Raw genomic sequence first — 11,214 nt, forward strand, 5'->3', positions numbered from 1 at the left:
GTCGCAACCGAGAAAGTGTCGCCACGAGCAATTGGATCCGAGTCTACCTAAACTGAGAGAGGCCTTTTTAGAGTGCCATGACATGACCCTGTAGGATTAGATGGCTCATTCTTATGATCAATGGGCACCGAGAAACGTGATGCCGAATATTGACAACTTTGAGCAACTTGAGCACTTAAGCGATTTCACTGCTAGGGTGTCGTTCACAACGATCAGGCGAGTTGGAGAGAAAAACGAAGGCATTCCTAGTGTAAACCTAGACACCCCAACATGTACGATCTAACGGTTTGATGTCGCAACAAGCGGATTGAAAGATAGGGCATTGTGCAACTTTTCATTGAACTCATCTGACGCTTTTTGTTGCAATCGAGAAAGTGTCACCACGAGCAATTGGATCTAAGTCTACCTAAACTGAGAGAGGCTTTTTTAGAGTGCCATAACATGACCCCGTAGGATCAGACGAATCATTCTTATTATTAACAGGCGTCGAGAAACATGATGTTGAATATTGACAGCTTTGAGCAACTTGAGCACTTAAGCAATTTCGCTGCTAGGGTGTAGCCCGCAACGATCGGGTGAGTTGGAGAGGAAAACGAAGGCATTCCTAGCATAAACCCAGCCACCCTAATGCGTACGAGCTGATAGTTCGGTGTCACAATGAGCAGATTGAAAGATGGGGTATTGTGCAACTTTTCATTGAACTCATCTGACATTTTTTGTCACAACCAAGAAAGTGTCGCCACGAGCAATTGGATCAGAGTCTACCTAAACCGAGAGAGGATTTTTTAGAGTACCATAACACAACCCCATAGGATTAGATGGCTCATTCTTATGATTAACAAGAGTCGAGAAATGTGATGTCAAATATTGACAACTTTGAGCAACTTGAGCACTTAAGCAATTTCGCTGCTAGGGTGTGGCCCGCAATGATCGAACGAGTTGGAGAGCAAAACAAAGGCATTCCTAGTGTAAACCCAAACACCCCAACGCGTATGAGTTGATGGTTTGGTGTTGCGATGAGCAGATTGAAAGATGGGGCATTGTGCAACTTTTCATTGAACTCATCTGATGCTTTTTGTCGCAACCGAGAAAGTGTCGCCACGAGTGATTGGATCCAAGTCTACCTAAACCGAGAGAGGATTTTTTAGAGTTCCATAACATGACCCTATAGGATTAGATAGCTCATTCATATGATTATCAGGCAAGTTGGAGAGAAAAATGAAGATATTCCTAGTGTAAACCCGGCCAACCCGACGCATGCGAGCTGACGGTTTGGTGTTGCAACGAGCAGATTGAAAGATGGGGCATTGTGCAACTTTTCATTGAACTCATCTAACACTTTTTGTCGCAACCGAGAAAGTGTTGCCATGAGCAATTGGATCCAAGTCTACCTAAACCAAGAGAGGCTTTTTTAGAGTGCCATAACATGACCCTGTAGGATTAGATGGATTGTTCTTATGATTAACGGGCATCGAGAAACGTGATTCCAAATATTGACAACTTTGAGCAACTTGAGCACTTAAGCTATTTCACTGCCAGGGTGTGGTCCGCAATGACCGGGCGAGTTGGAGAGAAAAACGAAGGAGTTCCTAGCATAAACCCAGCCACCCTAATGCATACAAGCTGATGGTTTGGTGTCGTGACAAGCGGATTGAAAGATGGGGCATTGTGCAACTTTTCATTGAACTCGTTTGACGCTTTTTGTCGCAACTGAGAAAGTGTCGCCACGAGCAATTGGATCCAAGTCTACCTAAACTAAGAGAGGCTTTTTTAGAGTGTCATAACATGACCCCGTAGGATCAAATGAATCATTCTTACGTGTCACTAAGATCAAGAAAAATGATGCCAAATTTTGACAAATTTTTACACTTTGAGTGATTGACAACAAATGAGCAATTTTTACATCTTTTACCATATTAGCCTAAAACTTCACGAAATGATCCCATGTGATATCTAATGGTCCAAAATGACATTATTTACATAAAATCATACAAAACAAGACAAAAACACAAATTTTTATATTACAATGCCTCGAGTAGTCGAAAAATACAAGTCATGTACATATATCCAGATATGATTGATATTACAATTTTTTTACATTTACATTTAATCCAATGAACCATCTAGATCTACTCTACTCTTTATCATGTATAGTATGGCCTCATGGTCAGACTCATGAACCTTCCATAGGTTATTGTTTAGTGGTCAACCCCCATATCTGATCAAATGAACATTTGAAGCTACAACAAGGTTAGAATAATGAAGAATCTTCCTATGTGTCTCGAAGTCCTCGAACAACCACAAGTTAGACTTCTTCACTGGGTACCTTCTAATCCATGCACTAGTAACAACTACTGATCCTGTGGGTACTCAATATTTTCTCCATCTACCATAGGGCCATCCAATTTCTTTTTTGTGTCCACACAACGACACTGGTAACAATTTGTTCCTTCTTCATTGTCTTCAGCTGCAATAACTGCATAAACATGCCCTGCAATGATAAAGTGAGAAGAATTTAGCAAACAACTAAGGTAAAATATTAAAGTGCAAAAATTTGCATGTGGATAATTTACCTAGTTGGACTAAATCTAACACATGGTCAAAGTCAATTGATGCTTCCATCTGTGTTAGTTGTAGTGCACTCAGAGGTCGATATGTCTCAAGTGGGATTAGAGGCCTCATACACCATTCATCCACCCACTCCTTTGACTCACACTCATTATAGGAACCATCTCTACATGAAGAATAATAAAATGACATTCATCGCATATGGATAGTCCATGAACCTGTATTAGAGCTTTTGAAAGAGTGTAGCTCACTCGATCCTATCAATGTACAACAATCTTCAAATTTTGCAATGTTAGTATCATCTACCAACCAAAAAAATCTACAAACCAAAGACTTACCTTGATTACCTAGACCAATTGTACCATTGCACCACTGAAAATTGATTTTGCATCTTTCAAGTTTGCATTCTCTTTGTACTTTAACTCTTCTCGTGCTAAAGCTCTTTTAATACATGCTCATGCACCATCATGCTCCCCTTTTCTATGCCCAGCCTCAGAGAAATTCCACATATGTTGAATAGTAGTGAACTTATGCATCCTACTCAACCAATAAAACATCCAAGAGTTCTTAAATTGTGATGCACAATTATCTGACCATATGATATATTGACGGAATGATATGCCTTGGCTAGCCAAATCATCGTAGAATATCTGAAAACAACCTTGCACAAACTCTGTAGAGTGTGAGCGATCATCATTGATGTAAAAATGATACTCCCTCAATATCTTCCTATCCTCTTCCATACTATCATGTGCATGAATGAATGCTATATGCACAAAAATAGCAACTTGTGTGGAGTTGTAATATTGTGATTGCACCTTGTTCTGCGGTTGTAGTGTGTAGTTCTCTGCAAAGTCAACAATTGAAACGATTGTATGAAGTGGAAATGTGTCCCTGCATAACTTAAATTGTGAGTCCAACCAACGAGCTTGATGGTTATGCCTTGCAAACTCATACACTATATTCTCATGAAAGATGCCCATAAACTGATACACTGGAATCTTCTCACTAACCAATTCACATCTTTTTGCTTCTTTTCCATCATTTAGCATGTAGGCCACTGTCTTATATTTTCCAAATTCCACTAATTCATTACCAATTTCTTGTCCAATATCCATATGTTGACAAATTTATAAATGTCGCAATCCACCACAATGAACACATGTGCCATCCAAGCAACACTTATTATAATATACTTGACTATCTACTCTTTCACATAATATGCTAGATATGAATTCCCTTGAAGATGTCGGTGGACCATTTATGTTGCATTCCTGCAAAACATTGTTAGCATGCAAATCTATACATATGTGTTGATAAACATCATAATAGTTAGAAAATTTGATATGTACTCTACAACAACAAGTTGTCCATGTGTGATTTATTTTGACATAAAAAGGCTTTACCATTTCAAAGAATCTTTGACTAATGCTAATTTGAGGATACATATGTTGAAACTTGGTAAAAAATTATGTTTGAGTCATATCTAAAAAAATGTTTCAGATGTGGATCACGGATTTTACTACCAATCCTCCTTACAACATCTCTTTTATTTGGAGAGACCCTTGTGATATTATTCCAAAAATCTTCAATTAGGGATCTCAAGGCTTCAACAATTGCTTTATCTTTCCATGGTAATCTACCGTAAAATGCCCATAACTCATTGTTATATGGATCCTTCGCTCTTTGTCGCCTTCCCATAGCTCTCATTAGAGTTTGGCTACTTATCTTCAATTGTTTACTTGTCTTTCTAATGAGGAGAGCTTTCTTAGTTTGATTTCTTACAATTGTTGATGTAATGACATGTCGTGTGGCATTACTATCTTTTGTGCATGAGTTAGAACCAATAGTATTATATGCATTCATCAAATTCTTCACAATAGATTTGTCGCTTGATTCAATCAATGTTCTTAGCCCAATAATCTTCATTATGGGCCTAAATTTCAGATTTCTCATCATTTCAACAAATATTTGACATCTTCCCATCTCATTTAAAGGCTCAAAAAATATTTTCCATGTTTGGTTAGCATGTCTTTGACAAGTACGCTTCAGAATCTTGTCAACCATTGGTTTCAAAACATTAGCATCAATATCAATCAAATACTTAAGCTTTCTATACAAAACTCTAAGAGGTGTTCTCAAAATTTGAGTTACCTCAAGATTAGGAATGTCAACAACATTAGGGATAGGTGGCATACCTTCAACCGGAGATGAAAATGATGACATACCTTGAAATTGAGGTGTACAAGATGGTGTAGCTCCAATACTCGATGTCAATCGTGAAGTACTTGCAACGTTAAATCTCATAGAGGGAGTGCATTCAATATGAGATGTTGTAGACACCAATGCTATGCCAATAAGAGATAGTGTGCCTTCAACTTGAGATGTAAGAGATGGGGTGCCTTCAACTTGAATTATGGTAGACATGCTCTCGACCTCATAATTCACTTGTCTCATTGCACGAAGGTTTTACATCCATTGCCTTTGTGTGGCCAATTTTGTCTCTCACTTATTTTGGATGGATATTTCATGTTCCTCTTCAATTGGCACCTCTTCTCCTATGGTATTCAATTTCCTTGCTTCATTCCTTCTCTTTTTTTTGCATTCTTAGCTTCACGCTCTTCCGATGTTACATTTTTTGGTCGTTTCCTCGGCATGATGATGATTTCTACATGTACATGCACATAAAAGAGAATAAAGTTAATTCATAAAGAGATTTCAAGAGGCGTAAGGAGAATTCCTAATCCATCTATGATTGTCCTAATTATGTTAGGACAATCCTAATGCATCTATGATTTTCCTAATTATGCATATGTTAAAATGAATATATGAAATTGAAATTATTTCATGTATTCCTCTTTTAAATTATTTCATAAGATTTAAAAAAGGATGTATGAAATTGTAAATTTTGTTTTAAACCACTAAAAAAATAATTTTCTTATGCAACTTCCTTCAAATGCATTGTTAAATCTAATGTAAATCTAATAGGATTATAATCAATTTTGACAAAACACTTTTATTCTAACATTTAAACAAAATAACACTTAATAAGTATTTGAATTCTAAAAACAAGAAAATATTACCTCAATTATTCAAATTTGATAAATAAAAAAAACCATGTTCTTCCTCTTCGACGTTGCCAAATGAAAAAAAAGGTGGTGGAGAGCTGATGGAATGTATAAAATAACGTTGCATAAAATGTCAACACCATGCAAAAAGCATATTTTTGTTTGATCATGCGCAGAAAGCAGACAAAATGAGAGAATGTGGGCTTGGATCACGGTTCAAGGGTCCCATATAACCATTTTTTAGTGCAGCTCATTTGGCTAGCACCAAATATGGCGCTAGCCAAATGACTTCCATTGAAATGTTTTAAGCTTTGATAAATTTCTACTCTATTCCCTATAATCTATACTCTATACCTATAGTTTGATAACCACAACCATAAAAATTAAACCATTTAAAACCTATAACAAATGCCCTAGTTCGTATGACCCAATATGCTAAATCCTTGACCCTATACAATAACCATAGATCCTATAACCCGATATGCTAAACCATATGAGGTAAGGATGGAGGGGGGGAATATAGTGTCCTAAGGGGTCATATGATACTATATGACCCGTTAGGACACCATATGACCCCTTACGACACCATATGACCCCTTATGACACCATATGACCCATAACGACACTATATGGTGTTCTAAGGGGTCACATGGTGTCCTAAGGAGTCATATTGTGTCCTATGACCCCTTAGGACACAATATGGGGTTGTTAAGGGTCATAGTGTCGTGAGGGGTCATATTGTGTCCTATGACCCCTTAGGACACAATATGGGGTTGTTAAGGGTCATAGTGTCGTAAGGGGTCATATTGTGTCCTATGACCCCTTAGGATACAATATGTTGTCATTATGGGTCGTATGGTGTCCTAAGGGGTCATATGGTGTCCTATGACCCCTTAGGACACAATATGACCCCTTAGGACACAATATGACCCCTTAGGACACAATATGGTGTCATTATGGATTATATGGTGTCTTAAGGGGTCATATGGTGTCCTATGACCCCTTAGAGCACCATTTGACCCCTTAAGACACAATATGGTGTCGTTATGGGTCGTATGGTGTCCTATGACCCCTTAGGTGTCGTTAGGGATCATATTGTGTCTTAATGGGTCATATGGTGTGTTATGACCCCTTAAGACACCATATGACCCCTTAGAACACCTTATGTTGTCATTATGGGTCATATGGTGTCCTAAGGGGTCATATGGTGTCCTAAGGGATCATCGGACACCATAGGACCATACGGACACCATATGGTGTACTATGGGGTCATATGGTGTCCTAAGGGGTCATAGGACACCATACGAACCCTATCAATACCATATGGTGTACTAAGGGGTCATATGGTGTCCTAAGGGGTCATAGGACATCATATGATCCCTTAGGACATAATATGACCCCTAACGACACCTAAGGGGTCATATGGTGTCATATGACCCATTAAGACACCATATGGTATCGTTATGGGTTGTATGGTGTCTTGAAGGGTCATATGGTGTCCTATGACCACTTACGACACCATATGGTGTCGTTATGGGTCCTATGGTAACCTAAGAGGTCATATGGTGTCATATGACCCCTTAGGACACCATATGATCCCTTAGGTATCGTTAGGGGTCATATTGTGTCCTAAGGGATCATATGGTGTCCTATGACCCCTTAGGACACCATATGACCCCTTAGGACACAATATGGTGTTGTTATGGGTTGTATGGTGTCCTAAGGGGTCATATAGTGTCCTATGACCCCTTAGGACACCATATGACCCCTTAGGATACAATATGGTATCGTTATGGGTTGTATGGTGTCCTAAGGGGTCATATGGTGTCTTATGACCCCTTAGGACACCATATGACCCCTTAGGTGTCGTTAGGGGTCATATTGTATCTTAACGAGTCATATGGTGTGTTATGATCCCTTAAGACACCATATGACCCCTTAGGACACCTTGTGTTGTCATTATGGGTCATATGGTGTCCTAAGGGATCATCGGACACCATAGGACCATACTAAGACCATATGGTGTACTAGGGGGTCATATGGTGTCCTAAGGGGTCATAGGACACCATATGACCCCTTTGGACACAATATGACCCCTAACGACACCTAAGGGGTCATATGGTGTCCTATGACCCATTAAGACACCATATGGTGTCGTTATGGGTTGTATAGTGTCCTAAGGGGTCATGTGGTGTCTTATGACCACTTAGGACACCATATGGTGCCGATATGGGTCTTATGGTAGCCTAAGAGGTCATATGGTGTCCTATGACCCCTTAGGACACCATATGACCCCTTAGGTGTCGTTAGGGGTCATATAGTGTCCTATGACCCCTTAGGACGTAGAGAGAGGAGGGAGTGAGGAGGAAACTAAGGGAAAGAGGTGAGAGAAGGAATTATGTGGATGTAAGGATGGAGAGGGAGATAGCTCGAGGGATAGGGGAATGAGGGAATTGTGAGAGCTAGAAAGGGGAGGGACAAAGAAGAGTATGTATCTATAAGAATGAAGAGCCCAAGAATAGGTAAGGGGAGAGAGAGAATATGAGATCTAGTTCATAGAGAGAGATGGAACTACGAGGGAAGGGAGATAAAGAATGGAGAGGTGAGATGGGGGTTTCTATGTACACATTTGGCACTCTCCCTATTTGGCGTGCGCCAAATGTGGAATATAGACCAAATTTGGCACACGCCAAATGGGAAAACCCATTGATCACATTTGGCACACGCTAAATAGGGAGAGCACCATATTTGGTGCATGGCAAATAGGGAGAGCACCATTTGGTGCGCGCCAAATGACCCACTTTGGGAAACACCAAACCTATGGGTTGGATTTGCCTTGGGCATCCAACCCAAAGGTTTTGACGACCATTTCAAGCTAGAGACAGGTTTTTATCATAACATTGAAAATTTTGACATATTTTTGGTTGTGCTCTCTATCAGGTTTGCACGTGTTTCAATGAAGTTAAAAAAAGTATCGTGGTAAACTTGAGCTCCCTCTTATTTATCCAACAATGTAATTTGTTTCAAATTTTCATTTCATTAAGTCTTTCATCTATAATTTCTTTTGTCAGTGTGTCCATTTTTTGTCAAAAACCAACATGCACAACTTTGGGTATAGATTTTTACACGTTCATCAGATTTTTTGAAAAAACTTACATTTTTAGAAACTAGAATCCATTCTACACAATTTTTATAAAAAAATTAATTTTTCATTAGTTTTCAATGATTTTAGGGGGGAGCACGCTCAATTTTTTGTTTTTCAAGATGTGTCCACTACGAATATTAGTAAAAAATTATATACTCATTAAAAAATTAGCTGAAAAATATGGCATAAACTACAAGGTGTTAGCTAATTTCTCACTGAAGCAATTTTAAAAATTCAAAAAAAAAGTTAACATTTTAGGGGGGCCACAACAAACGCTATGTTATGTTTTTTTGCATAAAAATAGGACCACTTTTTGTGGCCCCCCTTTTTGAATCCCTTAATCTCCACCATTTTCAAAATAAATTAGTAGTTTAGAAAGTAGAATTGAAGCACTCCAACTCTTATTCTTGTTGCATCTTCAAATTTGGAGTGCAATTAGGTTCAATTTATCATTGAAGTTTAGACTTTATTGATTTCAGAAGAAAAAAAGTGGCATCTTAAGACCCCCTTTTGGTACCACAACTTGGTGCATATACCCGCTCAATTACAATGATCTATACGATCCAAGGGGATCCGATCGACCCAAAAAGGGATCCAAACCTGAAGAATAGGACCTAACGTGTAAAACCCACAAGGTCGACCTCCACCAAGAGATCCTTCCAAAAAATCCAAAGAATGAAGTGTAGATCACAAGAAAAGGTCGGCAACACACCAAGGAACATCGAAATCAACACTCATGGTAGAGAAAGATACGAAAGGGATCCGTTAGATCACCAATGCAAATAGGTATAGGCAACCGGTAACATAAAACTGTCAACCGATAACAAGAAACTATCATGGAAACTAGTAGTGATAACTTGCCAAAAAATGATCGAAATGTTCCACAGTTTGGGAATAAGGAAGATGATTAATTCTTCAAGTAAAATCCAGCTCCACAGGATCCGGTGAGCCAAATCTAGGAAACACAAAAATAAATGTTGAAACTACAAACAGAAAGCAAAAACAAATGGGAAAATATTTTTGGTTAATGCAAGATTGCCACGAACCGGGGATGCTCCTGCATCAGACATCTAGGGTTGTTGAAAAAAGGTGAGTCTCTCACTTTGCTAGGGTCAGAGGAAAACCAAGGTGGTCTACCTCAGCGTGAGAAATCCAAGATGAATCTTCAATTGGTTTGTCCTTCCACTTCACAAGATACTCCCTATACTGGCTGCTCTGGGTAATACGCCCAATCCTACTAACCAAAATGTCTTCACTCTAATATGGTTCCTTCCGGGGCAACTGTTTCTCCAAGTTTGCAATACAGTCCTCACTGAATTCTGGTTCATGATACTCATGAAGATCTGCAATGTTAAACATAGGTGAAATACTCAAACTATCCAATCGATGAAATGAACTTCCGGTAAAAACTAGCCAATCCATGAAATGATCTTACCTCTCCAATGCTTTTCAGTGTAGGCCACTCAATAATTGCCTTTACTTTCTCAGGGTCCATCTTCAAACCATCCTCAGATATCACAAATCCCAAATAGACTAACTCATCCTTCATGAAAGTACACTTCTTAAGATTTATCAGCAACTTTTCTTCTCTCAACCTCTGCCAAACTTGTCTCAAATGCAATAAATGTTCCTCTTTTGTCTTACTGAAAAACAGAATGTCATCCAAATACACAATAACAAACTTACACAATAATTTCTTCAATACCTCATTCGTCAACCTTATGAAAGTACTCGGTGCACTAGTTAACCCAAAAGGTATCACCAACCATTCATGCAGTCCTTCATTTGTCTTGAATGTTGTCTTCCACTCATCTCCTTCTCTGATCCTGATCTGATGATATCCACTCTTCAAATCTATCTTTGTAAAGTATTTTGCTCCACTCAAACAGTTTATTATGTCATCCATCCTAGGCAAAAAAAATTGTTATTTCACTATGATCTTGTTTATTGCTCTAGAATCGGTACACATTCTCCATTATCCATTATTCTTAGGTTCTAATACTATTGGTACTGCACAAGGGCTCAGACTTTCTCCAATCAAACCTTTCTTCAATAGCTCCTACACTTGTCTATTCAGTTCTTCATTCTCTGTTGGTGTCATCCTATGTGAACCTTTGTTAGGCAAACTAGCTTCAGGAACTAGGTATATGCAATGAATAATACTTCTCACAGGTGGCAATCCATTAGGTACATTATCTGAAATGATGTATTCATATTCTGTTAGCAAATATTTTATCTCTTCCGAATGTTCCTCTTCATGCTCTAGATTCTCAGTCTTCTTTCTTGGTAATTAAGGCAAAACACACATTCTCATGTCTCAATCCATCCAGGAATTTCCTTCCATCCACCAAATAGATTCTAGCATTCATACAGACTTCACTCTTCAAGGGCTCCTCCAAGGGTAACAAGGTCTGCTTCATCCAATTTGCCACA

This window comes from Cryptomeria japonica, chromosome 3 (assembly GCF_030272615.1).
Source record: "Cryptomeria japonica chromosome 3, Sugi_1.0, whole genome shotgun sequence".
Classification (NCBI taxonomy): Eukaryota; Viridiplantae; Streptophyta; class Pinopsida; order Cupressales; family Cupressaceae; genus Cryptomeria; species Cryptomeria japonica.